This window comes from Dendrobates tinctorius, unplaced genomic scaffold, assembly GCF_039654945.1.
Source record: "Dendrobates tinctorius isolate UK_male_01 unplaced genomic scaffold, ASM3965494v1 ptg000272l, whole genome shotgun sequence".
In the NCBI taxonomy this organism is placed as follows: Eukaryota; Metazoa; Chordata; class Amphibia; order Anura; family Dendrobatidae; genus Dendrobates; species Dendrobates tinctorius.
Genome location: NW_027361939.1, coordinates 7,085,669 through 7,104,712, shown reverse-complemented (window position 1 = coordinate 7,104,712; position 19,044 = coordinate 7,085,669). Strand labels below are relative to the sequence as shown.

Genomic DNA, 19,044 nt, shown 5'->3' with positions numbered 1-19,044 from the left:
AGCTGCTTAAAGGACAGTACTCCACAGTCAGGGGGGATGCAGAGTACACAAAGTGACTTTTATCACAATACTCTCACAAACAGGTTTGCAGAGTACACACAGTGGATTAAAGGATGGTACTCTCACAGGCGTGAGGGTGTAGAGTGAACACAGCAGCAGCTTAAAGGAACAGTATTCCCAGACACAGGGGGTGCTGAGTACACATAGCGACTTCAACTACGGTACTCCCACAGGCTGGGAGTGCAAAGTACACACAGCGGCTTAAAGGACAGTACTCCCACAGGTGGGGGGTTCAGAGTACACACAGCAGCTTAAAGGACAGTACTCCCACAGATGGGGGGTGCAGATAATACTGAGCAGATTTTAGCACAGTACTCTTAAGGGCCTGTCACACTAAGCGATATCGCTAGTAATATCGCTATAACGTCACTGGTTTTTGTGACGTTATAGTGATATTGCTAGTGATATCGCTATGTCTGATACTTACCTCCGACCGCTCCCCCGCTGGTTATCGCTGATAGCGCGAGAACGTCCTGGACTGTTTCTCGCTGTCAGCTTCCTGCTGGGGCTTCCTGCTGTGATGACGAGCGACGCGTGGACGCGGGCGGGAGGACGTCTTCATCGCCTCGTCTGACACGTAAGTATCGACCCCCGACCCCTGCAATGTCGCTGGCGAGATCTGCCTGTGTGGCAGCTCACTAGCGACCACTTAGCGATGTAACAGCGATCCTGACCGCGTCATATTGCTGGTCGGGATCGCTGGTACATCGCTAAGTGTGACAGTACCTTTACAGACAGGGTTTGTAGAGTACACACAGGAGATTTTATCACAGTACTGACAGAGATATGGGTTGCACAGTACACACAGCAATTTTTCTGCAGAGTGTGCAATCAGAATCTGTCACTCATTCCTGCTGCGCCTGTCTGTTATGACCCCTTGGTGGCACAAAAATCCACTCAGACAAGACACTAGCAGCAGGACAGCACAATACACCTATGGCATAGATGGACAGCTTATGAAGTGTGTTCAGTTTTGAGACCCAATATCTGAACGTTAAAGATGAATTAGGGAGTACTCTGTGTTTGTCTGCCAGGTATTGCTTCACCATCTTTAAAAACTTTTCCCTCCTTGTAAAAAAAATAGCTGGTCATAATGGTCTGGATGCTGGGACAGTGTCATGAATTTGGCTCAAGCCTTTGACAGTGTATCCCTGCCTCTGCTATACCTGGTGTGTGTCTCCCTCATCTCTCCTCCTTGGTTGCCCCATGTCCCCTGTCTGATGGGAACTTTTTCAACATATTTTCCACAATAGTCTCCTGATATAGCACCATTTTAGTAGACCTCTCCACCTTAGGAAGGAGAGATGCAAGGTTTTCCTTGTAGCATGGGTATAGCAAATGACCTGTACTTTTTTTTGGCCAAAAAGAATGTAACACAAGTGTCACGGGAATGGCAGCCATACATAAAGTCATCTATATTTGCCAAGTTACCTACATCCAACACTTTCCTGTCTCCACTATGATGACTACTCTCCATCTCCTCCGCCTCCATCTCTTCTTCCTCATTCCCCTCCTCAGTCCATCCACGTAGAAGAGACGGGAGGAAGCTTGTGTGGATACTAGCCTATGTTCCTGTTCCTCCTCCTCTTCCTCAACCTACACCTCCTCATTGTTACCCAATCCACGCTAAGCAGATGAGATGAGGCTGGGCTGGGTAGTATCTCCCTGTCTCAAGTCTTCCTCCATCTCCATCTCGTCCACCTGCAAAGCTTCATGTTCAATTATCTGCAGCGACTGTTTATGTAAGCACAAAAGCAGGATGGTTGCTGTTATGAAGGAGTCATCAAAGCTCACAATCTTAGCCGAGTCTTCAAAGTCTTGGAGAACCACAAAAAAGTCAGACATTCATGCCCACTCTTCAGTTGTTATGTGCGAAGGCTGACCAGGAAACCGATGGGCATGTTGGAGCCTGTATTCCACAACTGGCCTCTGCTGCTCACAAATCATTGCCAGCATGAGCATTTTGGAGTTCAAGTATGTAGTGACGACCTCACACACCAGTCAGTGAGCTGGCACTTGCATGCGCTACTGCAGTGCTGCCAGATTGTCGGCAGCTGTAGCTGACTTGCGGAAATGGACACTAAAACAGCGTACATTGTCTAGAAGCTCTGACAAATCAGGTTAGGTTTTCAGAAACCGCTGAACTACCAAGTTGAGCACATGTGCCAAGCATGATACTTGTGTGAGTTTGCCAAGCTTCACAGCCACCACCAGGTTATGCCCATTATCACACATGACCATGCCTGGTTGTAAGTTCAGAGGCAAGAGCCACAGATGTGTCTGGTCTGTTATTCCTTTCAATAACTCTGTTGCAGTGTGCGGTTTGTCTCCTAAACAAAATAGCTCCAGCAGAGCCTGTTGCTGTTTCGTTGAGGCAGTGCTGCAGAGCTTCCATATTCCAGCTGATGTGGACAACGTGCTTTGAGATAGCGCATTGGACATGGAGGAGCAGGAGGGGGTGCAGGAACTGGTGTAGGAGGTAGAGGAAACACTGATAGAAATAGTGTCAGCGTATATGCTGTTCCAGGGTGGGACTCAGTTCAGGCCTCCACAATGTTCACTCAATGTACCATCAGGGAAATGTGACATTCCTGGTCACAGGCACTTGAAAGAGTGTCGTTTGGTAAGTGGACAATCCCATTAACCACATTGGTAAGGACACAGACGATGTTCCTGGACACGGGCTGGTACATGATGGGGACGCCACACGGGGAGACATAGTGGCGGCTGGAGACTGAGTACAGAGAGACCAAATTTGTACACCTGTAGCAGGTCAATTTTTGTTTTTATTTCAAACCAACAAAATTTCACACAAACCATGTTGTTCAGCATATATGACAATAGTCAATTTTTGAATAAAAAACTTGTACACCTTTAGCAGGCCAATGTTGGGTTTATTTCAAACCAGCAAAATTTCACACAAGCTGAGTTCTACAGTATATATGATAATAGTCAGTTTTTGAACAAAAAAATTTGTGCACCTGTAGCAGGCCAATTTTGGTTTTTAATTCAAATCAGCGAAATTTCGCACAAAGCAGGTTCTACAGTATATATGACTGTGGAGACACAAGGGTCAGTGGATGCTCTCATCTGCTGGATCGGCTGTCTTTAGACCGCATCGTCCAGAAATCATCCCACTGAACTTCCACATTCCTTTCCCTTAGACAAAATAGTATTCAAACAACACAGGGTGAGGGTAAAACAGTGTGGGAATACTTTATTGAACTACCAACAGACAATAACATGTAGAACAGTCCCAGCATATACACAAGAAGGCGCAAATTACAGACTCACCCTTCCGCTGGCTCACCAGGATTAGAGCAACTGCGACTTCGGGGTTTCCAGGGTCGAGTACCCCCACCAGTGGCACCCCACATTTGGCGGGCACCCACAAAGATGACATAATGACAAGCTTAGGAAGCTGGCAGTTCATTGAGGTAAGTGGCCAGGTGACCTGATCCAAACTGGCTTTTTTCAAACATCTTCATTAGGTCAGGTGACCTGATTGTCCCTACCTGGCTTCTCCTAATGTTTCCATGGGGCCAGGCGACCTGATTGTCCCAACCTGAATTCTCCAAACATCGTTGAAGGTTCAATGATGGTCATGAAGCAGATCTGTATTCCTGAAGCTAGGGCTGTGGTCTCTTAAGCTGACATCCTGCAGAATCCCTCAGGTAACAGAGGCAGAGCCTCCTTCTATAGTTCACATCTGTCTTTCAGGCCTTCATCCACAAATCAGGGGGAACTTGGGATGAGGTCATCTCTCATTGTTCGAGTATGCAATCGATTTGCATAGTTTATCCTTCAATGTTTGAAGGTCAACAAGCTGTATAGACTGGTGCAATTGGTTATCAACATTTTAGCAAACATCAATTGTTTAATGACCCTGTCGGTAATCAACATATTAGCAAACATCAATTGTTTAATGACCCTGTGTTCCTCTCCTCCAAAGGATAGCATCACAAAAAGCTGCAAATTATGCAAATTGTCTCTTCAGAGAGGAAGAGAACTAGAACTCTAGTGCCACCTATTGGGAGTAGCAATCCTAAAAGTCAATGTTGACCCTTTAGCGAGCCTTGTTACATAACTTAGGATAATATATAATACCAGAACAGGGAGGGCACCATCAAGATAATCAGACTAAATATATCAGGGATCCATCCGCTGTATATCAAAAATTGAATCAAAATAGTAAAGAGAGCAAAGTAGACATACACACATGCAGGGATCACCCTTAAGAAATTACAATTTTTATTTCAAGATGTACAAGAAAAGCACCACAAATGATAAAAACATGTAAAAATATACAGATGTTACCACACGTAACCTGTACATATGGGAGCAGCTAAACGGTCCTGAGCAATATCTAAATATCCAACAATTAGTGTTGAGCGATACCTTCCGATATCGGGAAATATCGGATTGGATTGGATTGGACCGATACCCCAAAAATATCAGGTATCGCCGATTCCGATACCGGAAACCCATGCAAGTCAATGGGGCACAAGTATCGGAATGAAAATAACCCATTTATTTCCTTGCACATTCAGTTCGGGAGGGGGGAAGAGTGTGGGCGGTGCGTGGGCGGAGACTGTGCGCATGTGTGTGTGCGGGCGGGGTCTGTACGGGCCTCTCGGGGGTCTGCGCGGGCCTGCCGGGGGTCTGTACGGGCCTCTCGGGGGTCTGTGCGGGCCTGCCGCGGGTCTGTACGGGCCTGCTGGGGGTCTGGGCGGGCCTGCCGGGGGTCTGTGTGGGCTGCCGGGGGTCTGTGCGGGCCTGCCAGGGGTCTGTGCGGGCTGCCAGTGGTCTGTGCGGGCCTGCCGGGGGTTGTGTGTGTGTGCAGGCATCGTCCGATGGGACTACAAGTCCCATCGGGCTATGCCTGCTACAATGACAGTGATTGACACATTAGCCAATGATGGGACAGTAGTAGTCCCATCATCCGGCTAATGTGTTGAATGTAAAAAAAATACCAAAACATACATACTACATACATAATACTCAGGAGGTGTTTCAGCAACTTCGACCAAAGGATGGTTAAAATCAAAAGCCAGTGTCATCTGTAAAAAATATTAAAATAACAAGCTTACTCCAGTAAGGACCCTCCAGTCCGAAACGCGTAAGCGTCTGTCACAATGGTGAACCATATGTTTTTTTATGCATCTATTCTGCTTTTAATCATTTTTTTGGAATAAAGTCTTTTGATTTTAACCATCCTTTGGTCGAAGTTGCTGGAACACCTCCTGAGTATTGTGCCTACAAGATTTTCCGGAATCCAAGTTCCCTGCACCGCCCAGGATTGATTGCATTCCTCCAGACTTCGCATTTGCTACGGTTTGGTGAGCTGACAAAATATTTTCCTTGTATACTACATACATACTACATATATACAACATACATACATACTACATACATACTTCATATATACTACATTCATACAACGTACATACATACTACATACATGCTAAATATACACTACATTCATACAACATACATACATACTACATAATACATACATACTACATATATACTACATTCATACAACATACATACATACTACATACATGCTACTTACATGCAACATACATACATACATACTACATACATACAACATATATACTACATTCATACAACATACATACATACATACTACACACGTACTACATATATACTACATTCATACAACATACATACATACTACATACTGTACATACTACATATATACTACATTCATACAACATACATACATACTACATATATACTACATTCATACAACATACATACATACTACATACTACATATATACTACATTCATACAACATACATACATACTACATAATACATACATGCTACGTATATACTACATTCATACAACATACATACATACTACATACATACAACATGCTGCATACATACAACATACATACTACATACATACTACATACTGTACATACTACATATATACTACATTCATACAACATACATACATACTACATACATACTACATACTACATACAATACATTCATACATTCATACTATACATACATATATACATACAGAACATATAACATAGAGTACATACTCACAATCACTTGTCACTTTGACCCCCGAAGGCAGTGTCAACTGTAAAAAATATTAAAATAACAAGCCACCAATATACTCCCTGATCCGCAGAAATCCACGAGGTCCTACGACGATCTCCCGTGGAGAACAGCAGCATCAGCTGATGCGACCGCTCTCTAGGGGCTCCAGGAATACAATGACGGGAGGTAGGTATCCTTCCGCATTGTATTCCTCCGCCACTGTAAAAAAATAGTCCCTAGTCTCATTTTTGGCATTGCTGTGTGAGAAATTTCCCATGCAGCTTTTGCCATAAAGTGAGACCAGTGAACTATAGTAACCTATATATATGTGTATATAGGTGGGCACCACGGAAAATATGACATGAATATGATAACTGGGTGCAACACTGTGCCAAGTAGATCAAATGAAAAAATAAATTTGTGTTAATTAAAGACCTGTTTTTATTTTGTAGGAAAATCATTTTACATGTGTTACACTGCAAACCAGATTTGCTACCGGAGACCTCTTCATCGATTGACAGATGTGTATTCCTCGATTTGCTTGACCTCCTTAATGAAAATGATCTAGGTAGGAAGCGTTTCCCCCACAGAAATCCTTCTACAACTTCCCCCCCTTGTGCATCATACCTTCGGTCAAAACATTCTTTGAGGTCATGAGGAATGAGATTTTACAACTTCCTCAGGACATCACTAGCTGACAAAACTTGACTTTGATGGACAAGAAGGCCTTATATGACTTGAAATCCAATGATACCTTCTTGATCAAATTGGCTGACAAGGGGGGGAATGTTGTTCTCTGGCCTACTGAACTTTATGTCAGTGAGGCCAGGAGACAGCTGGATAATCGTGAATACTATCACAAATTACCATCGGATCCAACACAAGTGTTCAACCGAAAACTCGAACGGTTGTTGTGTGTTGCACTCGATGAGGGTGTAATCACAAAACAGGAGAAGGACTACATTTTTGTTAAAAAGCCTGTTGTGCCAACCTTTTATTTACTGCCTAAGGTGCACAAAGATCTATCTAATCCACCGGGCAGGCCCATTGTTGCTGGAATAGGGGGTCTTGGAGAGAAGGCCTGCATCTATTTGGATTTTTTTCTCCAGCCCTTGGTCCTGAATTTACCATCTTATTTGAGAAAGAAAAAAGAAGTTCCAGCGCGAGGAATGGAAAATTAAAAATCCATTTTATTGTGCCATTGCATATTAAAATTCCAGCAGGTACAGCATATCTGTCGGATGACTACAGAACAACGCGTTTCGACGCCTCAGGTCTTAATCATGTTCTGACATTAAATGCAACCAACTTCCTTTTGTTGGATTCTCCCACCTGAAAAAATCAGAAGCACATGTGTGGACTGCTCCAAAGCAGCTCCTGCTATGGTAATTGTGGGAGTACCAAACAAAGTAGGAAAAAAAAAAAACAGTCAGTGTAGACAACACAACATAAACGACATACATATTTTAAAAGGGAGATATACAGTCATATGTAAAAGTTTGGGCACCCTTATTAATGTTAACCTTTTTTCTTTATAACAATTTTGGTTTTTGCAACAGCTATTTCAGTTTCATATATCTAATAACTGATGGACTCAGTTATATTTCTGGATTCAAATGAGGTTTATTGTACTAACAGAAAATGTGCAATCTGCATTTAAACAAAATTTGACCGGTGCAAAAGTATGGGCACCCTTATCATTTTCTTGATTTGAACACTCCTAACTACTTTTTACTGACTTCCTGAAGCACTAAATTGGTTTTGTAACCTCATTGAGCTTTGAACTTCATAGCCGTGTATCAAATCATGAGAAAAGGTATTTAAGGTGGCCACTTGCAAGTAGTTCTCCTTTTTGATTCTCCTATGAAGAGTGGCATCATGGGCTCCTCAAAACAACTCTCAAATGATCTGAAAACAAAGATTATTCAACATAGCTTTTCAGGGGAAGGATACAAAAAGTTGTTTTAGAGATTTAACCTGTCAGTTTCCACTGTGAGGAACATAGTAAGGAAATGGAAGAACACAGGTACAGTTCTTGTTAAGCCCAGAAGTGGCAGGCCAAGAAAAATATCAGAAAGGCAGAGAAGAATGGTGAGAACAGTCAAGGACAATCCACAGACCACCTCCAAAGACCTGCAGCATCATCTTGCTGCAGATGGTGTCACTGTGCATCGGTCAACAATACAGCGCACTTTGCACAAGAAGAAGCTGTATGGGAGAGTGATGCGAAAGAAGCCATTTCTACAAGCACGCCATAAACAGTCGCCTGAGGTATGCAAAAGCACATTTGGACAAGCCAGTTACATTTTTGAAGAAGGTGCTGTGGACTGATGAAACAAAGATTGAGTTGTTTGGTCATACAAAAAGGCGTTATGCATGGAGGCTAAAAAATACAGCATTCCAAGAAAAACACTTGCTATCCACAGTAAAATTTGGTGGAGGTTCCATCATGCTTTGGGGCTGTGTGGCCAATGCCAGCACCGGGAATCTTGTTAAAGTTGAGGGTCACATGGATTCAACTCAGTATCAGCAGATTCTTGACAATAATGTGCAAGAATCAGTGACGAAGTTGAAGTTACGCAGGGGATGGATAATTCAGCAAGACAATGATCCAAAACACCGCTCCAAATCTACTCAGGCATTCATGCAGAGGAATAATTACAATGTTCTGGAATGGCCATCCCAGTCCCCAGACCTGAATATCATTGAACATCTGTGGGATGATTTGAAGCGGGCTGTCCATGCTCGGCGACCATCAAACTTAACTGAACTGGAATTGTTTTGTAAACAGGAATGGTCACAAATACCTTCATCCAGGATCCAGGAACTCATTAATAGCTACAGGAAGCCTCTAGAGGCTGTTATTTTTGCAAAAGGAGGATCTACGAAATATTAATGTCACTTTTATGTTGAGGTGCCCATACTTTTGCACTGGTCAAATTTTATTAAAATGCAGATTGGCAATTTTCTGTTAGTACAATAAACCTCATTTGAATCCAGAAATATAACTGAGTCCATCAGTTATTAGATATATGAAACTAAAATAGCTGTTGCAAAAACCAAAATTGTTATAAAGAAAAAAGGTTAACATTAATAGGGGTGCCCAAACTTTTACATATGACTGTATATACTCCTGATGTAAGGTAACAAAGATGAATATAAAGAATAATTCCAATGACATATTTCAAAATGCATATCACATATTCAAATCCTATACATAATATTCTATAATTATACCACAATGGGGAAAGAGAAAAAAATAAAATAAAAAATAAAAAATAAAATAAATAATATTAAAAAAAAAAATATTGCTGTAGTGATGCCTGATATATTTAATGAGGAGTTGGAAAGATCAGTTGCTCCATCTAAAGTGGAGGGCAGAGATGTATCACCTGTAGAGTCAGAGTTGTCAAAGTTGACTCGATTAAAACTGGAGTGACGTCTCCTTCTAATAATCGATCTGGGTTTATAATTCCAGGTGTAAATCTCATTTTTGGTATAGTCTGTGGAGTCTCTCATAAACTTCTTCTTTTTAATATCCATAATATTACTCTCCAATTTTGACAATTTAGTTTGTATTTTGTCATAGGAGGTTTTATATGAGTCCAAGTTGTTATATTTCTTGAGAGAGTCCTTGAATAGGAAATCCTTCTGGATCTTCACCCTGGGCACAAGATATCCGGATGGAATGAATAGTCGACAAGATCTTATATTGCATTATTGAATATGTTCGTTCCATTCTTCCATTTAGGGGTGGTAATATTATATATATTGATTGCTTTTTATTTTTGATTGGGGCCCTCTTAATTTGGGATCCATTCTTGGTAGAGGAAAAGAGATAAGAAAAGAGGGAAAGAGGAAGAAAAGTAGAGAGGAGGAAAAAAGGGGAATAGGTGTTTTTTTTTTTTTTTAAATATTTTTTTTTAAAATATTTTTTTTTTCTCTTTCCCCATTGTGGTATAATTATAGAATATTATGTATAGGATTTGAATATGTGATATGTATTTTGGAATATGTCATTGGAATTATTCTTTATATTCATCTTTGTTACCTTACATCAGGAGTATATACACTCACTGGCCACTTTATTAGGTACACCTGTCCAACTGTGTGTTAAGACTTAATTTCTAATCAGCCAATCACATGGCGGCAACTCAGTGCATTTAGGCATGTAGACATGGTCAAGACAATCTCCTGCAGTTCAAACCGAGCATCAGTATGGGGAAGAAAGGTGATTTGAGTGCCTTTGAACGTGGCATGATTGTTGGTGCCAGAAGGGCTGGTCTGAGAATTTCAGAAACTGTTGATCTACTGGGATTTTCACGCACAACCATCTCTAGGGTTTACAGAGAATGGTCCGAAAAAGAAAAAAAATCCAGTGAGCGGCAGTTCTGTGGCCGGAAATGCCATGTTGATGCCAGAGGTCAGAGGAGAATGGGCAGACTGGTTCGAGCTGATAGAAAGGCAACAGTGACTCAAATTGCCACCCGTTACAACCAAGGTAGGCAGAAGAGCATCTCTGAACGCACAGTGCGTCGAACTTTGAGGCAGATGGGCTACAGCAGCAGAAGACCACACTGGGTACCACTCCTCTCAGCTAAGAACAGGAAACTGAGGCTACAATTTGCACAAGCTCATCGAAATTGGACAGTAGAAGATTGGAAAAACGTTGCCTGGTCTGATGAGTCTCGATTTCTGCTGCGACATTCGGATGGTAGGGTCAGAATTTGGCGTAAACAACATGAAAGCATGGATCCATCCTGCCTTGTATCAACGGTTCAGGCTGGTGGTGGTGGTGTCATGGTGTGGGGAATTTTTTCTGGGCACTCTTTGGGCCCCTTGGTACCAATTGAGCATCGTTGCAACGCCACAGCCTACCTGAGTATTGTTGCTGACCATGTCCATCCCTTTATGACCACAATGTACCCAACATCTGATGGCTACTTTCAGCAGGATAATGCGCCATGTCATAAAGCTCGAATCATCTCAGATTGGTTTCTTGAACATGACAATGAGTTTACTGTACTCAAATGGCCTCCTCAGTCACCAGATCTCAATCCAATAGAGCATCTTTGGGATGTGGTGGAACGGGAGATTCGCATCAGGGATGTGCAGCCGACAAATCTGCGCCAACTGTGTGATGCCATCATGTCAATATGGTCCAAAATCTCTGAGGAATGCTTCCAGCACCTTGTTGAATCTCTGCCACGAAGAATTGAGGCAGTTCTGAAGGCAAAAGGGGGTCCAACCCCTTACTAGCATGGTGTACCTAATAAAGTGGCCAGTGAGTGTATATCTCCCTTTTAAAATATGTATGTCGTTTATGTTGTGTTGTCTACACTGACTGTTTTTTTTTTTTCCTACTTTGTTTGGTACTCCCACAATTACCATAGCAGGAGCTGCTTTGGAGCAGTCCACACATGTGCTTCTGATTTTTTCAGGTGGGAGAATCCAACAAAAGGAAGTTGGTTGCATTTAATGTCAGAACATGATTAAGACCTGAGGCGTCGAAACGCGTTGTTCTGTAGTCATCCGACAGATATGCTGTACCTGCTGGAATTTTAATATGCAATGGCACAATAAAATGGATTTTTCAGTTTCCATTCCTGGCGCTGGAACTTCTTTTTTCTTTCCTATTATTGATTGACTGCCTAGTCAAATCCGTGCGCAGGATCTGGATCCTACCAGCAAGGCAGTGCGGTGAGCTGGATTAATTTCTCTTTTTTTATCTTATTTGAGAGACTCGTTGGACTTAATTCACAAGATGAATTCTATTCAACTGTCAAGTCCGGCGTTACTGGTTGTAATTGACGTTGAGTCTCTCTACACAAACATTCCACATGATTTGGGACTAAGGGCTGTTGAATATTTTTGAGCCACCAGATTAATTGCGATTTGGGAAACAAGGATTTTCTCCTCAGTTTGTTAAAATTCGTTTTGACACACAATTATTTCATTATTGATTTTGTTTTTATTCGACAGGTGTCAGGTACGGCGATGGGTGCCAGCTGCGCCCCCTCCTTTGCCAACCTTTTTTTGGGTTGGTGGGAGGCAGAGCTTGTGTACCCAGCGCCTGACTTTCAAGAACATGTATTTTCGTGGTTTCGTTTTATTGATGATATTTTTTTAATTTTGAATGGCTCTGTTTCAGATTGTGAGAACTTCATTGCGTCTCTTAGTCGGAATTCGTTAAATATACATTTGACTTATCACTTTTCTGTTTCCACCGTAGATTTTTTGGATCTCAGACTTTCTCTCCAGGACAATTGGATTTGCACCAACCTTTTCTGAAAAGCAACGGCAACCAATAGTCTTTTAGACTATAGGAGCTTTCATCTGGAACATTTGAAAAGGGGCATACCCTATGGACAATTAGCGAGATTGCGTCGAAATTGTGCGGACTTCATTGATTTCAGGACATGATCTAGGGATCTTACCAATAGACTGCGTCAGAGACATTATCCGAGATCAACAATAGGTCAAGCATTTCGTAGGGTCACCTCTGTCACTCGTGAAGAGCTTTTAAAACCTGTCTCACGGATTGGTGACAGCCAAATTCGTTTCATCATGATGTTCCACAACCAGTGGGACAAAATGAGGAAACTTTTTGAGACTCATTGGCCAATTTTGAAAACTGACGCGCGTATTACTAACCTCTTACCTGAAGACCCCTCCTAACTGCACGGAGAGCACCTAATTTGCGAGATTCGCTTGTGTGGAGTCATTTTGTTAGGCCCACTGTAAGAACCCAAACAGGATTTCGCTTACGGGGCTCCTTACCGTGTGGGGAGTGTAATGTGTGTGGCTTCATGATTCGCACCCACACTTTCACTAACCCACAGGATGGATGCAAATACCAGCTATGAGATTACATTAATTGTAAAACGCACAACATCATATACGCACTAGTCTGTCCATGTTCTAAAGTTTACATTGGACAGACATCCCAAGAATTGCGTAAACGTGTGCAGCAGCACACTTCCAACATTAATTTGGCTGGATCAGACCAGGCCAAGGGTAAAAGCTTGAGCTCAGTGGCTTCACATTTTTTGGAATTTCATAATAGCCAAATTAGGGGCCTTACTGTGGTGGGTTTGCAGAGGATCAAACCCAATATTCGCAAAACTGACAGACTGAGCGAATTATTGCGGTTGGAGTCCAGATGGATTTTTCAATTGAACACGGTCAGACCTGGGGGCATCAATGAGGATTTGTCCTTCACTGGCTTCCTCATGGCCTGATTGGTGTTGACATTCTTAGGGCCCTTCTTGTGTCGATTTGGTGTTTTTCATGTACCTATATGCTTTTTTTTTTTTTTTTTTTGCTATTTTCTATCATGATTTTCATTAGAGCCAAAAAAAAAAAAAAAAATTGGGGGGTTTGATAGGCCCTCTAGTTCCATCTTAAGGAAAATAGAAAAGAAAAAAAGAAACAATTTTTCCTCATGGTAGGATTTATACTGTTACAGAATTGACCATTCAGTTTGGTACTATGAATTATGGCATCATCGATTTTTATGGAATATTTTTTCATCTTTGATATTTTCCCTACTGTTTATATTGGTTACCTGATTGTTGTAATCCATGAAATTGCATTACCCTTTTGATATATTTAAAGGTATATATATCTCTTGCTGATTGTCTGCGTTTCCACCATTTTTAGGATACATTGTTCACATGCTGCAGTTTTTTAGGTGCAGTTTCCATGTCATTAGTGCATTTTTTTTTTTTTTCTCTTTTTTTATTTTTAGTATTTGTATTGATTTTTGTATTACATGTGATTCTGAGCATGGACACTGCTGTAAGGTACTGGCGCTCTATTATCACTTTATTTTTCCAGGTTGATAGCATAAGTTTATGTTATGGAGCACTGATGTCATTCTTGGGTGCTGGGCTATGTGAGGAGAAAGAGGTAATTACCACCCTCCCCCTCCCTGCCTGGCTTACAGAGCAGCAGCTTTGTTACATGTGGGGAACCTCCTGGTCTCTGGCTTTTGAACTGCTAGTGTCTTGTTCACAATCTCTTAGGAATACAGTGCTATCTACTGCGCAGGCGTCATGACTCATTCTGGACTCAGGTTATCTTCATCACACAGCTGACGCCGCACTCAGGTGTCAGCGTGCACTGTAGTGATTACAATTGCAATTGTACTATAAAGGGGACTTGATATAATTCCTGGCTACTTCCCCTGACGAAGCTGCAGGTTAGCAGCGACACGCATTGGGTTCTGTGGGCAGTGTGAGTATGCCTAGGTAATTTTCATGTGATCCAGCAATTGCCTTCCCTCATCTATGGACTTGCATGGTAATCATTTGGATTGTTTACATACCTACAAGTGACTATTAGACTGATCAGACTTTACTGCTGCAAATTGTCCATATGTTTATACTAAACAATTTATGCATATTATATGGTGATAGAGGGCACTGTTGTGAATGCATTTTTTTGAAACACTTATTTATATAAACATTTCTTCCTTTGTATACTGCATGTGTTCTCCACCTGCCCACTTTTGTTTCATTTGTGGATTTTAATTGTTTTTATTGTACACTTGGATCTCTCTGGCTATTGTATGTCAATAAAAGCCCTTTTTCACATGGACATTATGCTGTTGCGTGCATGTTATCCCTTTTTTTCAACTATAGTAACCTCTCAGTGATGCACTGCAGGAGATCGTCGTGGGACACTCATGGATTTCTGTGGATCAGGGAGAATATTGGTTGTTTGTTATTTTAATATATTTTACAGATGACACTGGCTTCGGGGATCAAAGTGACAAGTGATGGTGAGTATGTACTCTATGTTATATGTACTGTATGTCAATATGTATGTATTGTATGAATGTATTGTATGTAGTATGTATGTTGTATGCATGTAGCATGTTGTATGTATGTTGTATGTATGTAGTATGCATGTAGTATGTATGTATGTATGTTGTATGAATGTAGTATATATGTAGTATGTATTGTATTATGTAGTATGTATGTATGCTGTATGAATGTAGTATACATGTAGTCTGTATGCAGTATGTATGTATGTATGTTGTATGAATGTAGTATATATGTAGTATGTATGTATGTTGTATGAATGTAGTATATATGTAGTATGTATGTATGCATGATGTATGAATGTAGTATATATGTAGTATGTATGTATTATGTAGTATGTATGTATGTTGTATGAATGTAGTATATATGTAGTATGTATGCAGTATGTATGTATGTTGTATGAATGTAGTATATATGTAGTATGTATGTATTATGTAGTATGTAGGTATTTTGTATGAATGTAGTTTATATGTAGTATGTATGCATGTTGTATGAATGTAGTATATATGAAGTATTTATGTAGCATGTAGTATGTATGTATGTTGTATATATGTAGTATGTATGTAGTATGTATGTTTTTATTTTACATTCAACATATTAGCCGGATGATGGGACTACTACTGTCCCATCATTGGCTAATGAGTCAATCACTGTCATTGTAGCATTCATAGCCCGATGGGACTTGTAGTCCCATCGGATGATGCCTGCACACACACACAACCCCCGGCAGGCCCACACAGACCCCCGGCAGCCCGCACAGACCCCCGGCAGGCCTGTACAGACCTTCGGCAGGCCCGCACAGACCCCCGGCAGGCCCGTACAGACCCCCGGCAGGCCCGCACAGACCCCCGGCAGCCCGCACAGACCCCCGGCAGGCCCACACAGACCACTGGCAGGCCCGCACAGACCCCCGGCAGGCCCGTACAGACCCCCGGCAGGCCCGCACAGACCCCTGGCAGGCCCGTACAGACCCCCGGCAGGCCCGCACAGACCCCCGGCAGGCCCGCACAGACCCCGCGGACAGCCCGCACAGACCGTGCATCATGATGACATCATTTCAGCAGCCAATCACAGCTATGCCATTAGTTAACATGGCTAACACAACTGGCTCATTGCATTATGGGAACTTCCGATTCCAGTATTCGATATTGTAAAAATATCGGCACTCAGTATCGGAACTCCGATACAGCGAATATCGTCCGATACTGGATATTTGCAGTATCGGAATGCTCAACACTACCAACAATACTCAATAAAGGTTCAATATTCTAAGTGGCATGTCTGAAAAATAAGTATATAATATACACATAATAAAAAAACAATACAAGTGGCTCGTGTGTTAATCAAGGCCCACAAAGACTTTTTACCTTTCTGGGCCTTGATTAACACACTAGCTGCTTGTATTGTTTTTTTATTAGGTGCAATCCTATTGCTAATATGGCTGTCTTTTACTTCTAAAATGGCTTATTAAGATATCACTACTTACCAATATATTTTTGTTAAGGTATAATACTATATTTGATTGTATGGTTATTAGAAATACTGAGGAATCTATTGGTCAGAACTAATACATTATAACATCAATTATATGTGTATATTATATACTTATTTTTCAGACATGCCACTTAGAATATTGAACCTTTATTGAGTATTGTTGGATATTTATATATTGCTCAGGACCATTTAGCTGCTCCCTTATGTACAGGTTACGTGTGGTAACATCTGTATATTTTTAAGTGTTTTTATCATTTGTGGTGCTTTTCTTGTACATCTTGAAATAAAAATTGTAATTTCTTAAGGGTGATCCCTGCATGTGTGTATGTCTACTTTGCTCTCATGACTTAGGATAAAAGCCAAGCCAGAATCTCAATTTGCAGACACTGTGTTTCGGGGTACTGCCCCTCATCAGTGCAAAGTGTGAGATCTGGTTTGGCTGTGAGAGAGGCATCTGACCAATATCCAAGAAGTATCATTTCTCCTTGCGGAGAATAACATGCTAAGCATGTCAAGTTGATGAGACTTAAAGCCGCAATGCTCCTCTGGGAGATATGCTAATTATGAAAATTGTCTCTTCAGAGAGGAAGAGGACTGGAACTCTAGTGCCACCTATTGGAAGTAGCAATCCTAAAAGTCAATGTTGACCCTGCAACAAAACATCAGCTGCAACAAACATCAATTCAAGAGTCAACGTTCAGACTCATATGAACAATGAGAGAACTAAAATTAAATAAAAAAGAACCGTAATTAAGGCCATTAAATAGTCTCATAGAACCTTTATGCACTTCAATATTTAGCATGCTCTTTTTAACTGGTCCATAACATTTTTTCTCCTTGGTGGTCCCTAGTTGTTCATATAAATTGGATGTTATATGTCTTTCTTTTTTTGTTGTCATATTTTTATCTCTCACTATTCTGTGGACACTCTTGCACACATTGCCAATTGTTTTGCCATTCACTTTGTAATAAAGGCATTTTATATCATCTATTAATGTGCCCCATGACCTATTTTCGTTGGTTATCCTTGTTTAATGTTTTTTTTTTGTTCTCTCTATCTCTGAATTGTCTGTCATTCATTGTTAAGGTTTATGCTGGTGATGGTAAATAGTCACATATGGATTTTGCATTTAATTAAGCTATTACGTCCGCTTCTTCTGTTTGTGCTCATATGAACACTATGTCTCCTGGCCTACCGAGAAATACATCTGGCTTAATCAAGAACAAAGGCTGTGTTTTCACAACTCCAACAACATCAATTCAAGAGTTAACGTTCAGGCTAATATGAACAATGGCGTATATCTCTTGACCCACCGAAGCAAAATACGTCTGGCATAATTAGCAATAAATGCTGTGTCGTCACAATGACAACAATCAATTTTTGAACACCCAAATTTGAATACATGTAGCAGATTGATTTTGGATTTTATTTCAAACCAACAAAATTTCACACAAACCAAGTTCTACAGTATACAGTGGGGCAAAAAAGTATTTAGTCAGTCAGCAATAGTGCAAGTTCCACCACTTAAAAAGATGAGAGGCGTCTGTAATTTACATCATAGGTAGACCTCAACTATGGGAGACAAACTGAAAAAAAAAATCCAGAAAATCACATTGTCTGTTTTTTTTTCATTTTATTTGCATATTATGGTGGAAAATAAGTATTTGGTCAGAAACAAAATTTCATCTCAATACTTTGTGATATATCCTTTGTTGGCAATGACAGAGGTCAAACGTTTTCTGTAAGTCTTCACAAGGTTGCCACACACTGTTGTTGGTATGTTGGCCCATTCCTCCATGCAGATCTCCTCTGGAGCAGTGATGTTTTTGGCTTTTCGCTTGGCAACACGGACTTTCAACTCCCTCCAAAGGTTTTCTATAGGGTTGAGATCTGGAGACTGGCTAGGCCACTCCAGGACCTTGAAATGCTTCTTACGAAGCCACTCCTTCGTTGCCCTGGCAGTGTGCTTTGGATCATTGTCATGTTGAAAGACCCAGCCACGTTTCATCTTCAATGCCCTTGCTGATGGAAGGAGGTTTGCACTCAAAATCTCACGATACATGGCCCCATTCATTCTTTCATGTACCCGGATCAGTCGTCCTGGCCCCTTTGCAGAGAAACAGCCCCAAAGCATGATGTTTCCACCACCATGCTTTACAGTAGGTATGGTGTTTGATGGATGCAACTCAGTATTCTTTTTCTTCCAAACACGACAAGTTGTGTTTCTACCAAACAGTTCCAGTTTGGTTTCATCAGACCATAGGACATTCTCCCAAAACTCCTCTGGATCATCCAAATGCTCTCTAGCAAACTTCAGACGGGCCCGGACATGTACAGGCTTAAGCAGTGGGACACGTCTGGCACTGCAGGATCTGAGTCCATGGTGGCGTAGTGTGTTACTTATGGTAGGCCTTGTTACATTGGTCCCATCTCTCTGCAGTTCATTCACTAGGTCCCCCCGTGTGGTTCTGGGATTTTTGCTCACCGTTCTTGTGATCATTCTGACCCCACGGGGTGGGATTTTGTGTGGAGCACCAGATCGAGGGAGATTATCAGTGGTCTTGTATGTCTTCCATT

At 41.4% G+C, this 19,044-nt stretch overlaps 1 long non-coding RNA gene across 1 annotated transcript; it reads left to right on the top strand.

The window, feature by feature from the left end:
- Positions 1-14,155: 14,155 nt before the first annotated feature.
- LOC141070550 (uncharacterized) lies at positions 14,156-17,443 on the top strand. The gene is made up of 3 exons (XR_012226667.1): positions 14,156-14,382; positions 14,814-14,929; positions 17,049-17,443. It is a non-coding gene; the product is annotated as an uncharacterized lncRNA (long non-coding RNA).
- The last annotated feature ends 1,601 nt before the right edge of the window (positions 17,444-19,044 follow it).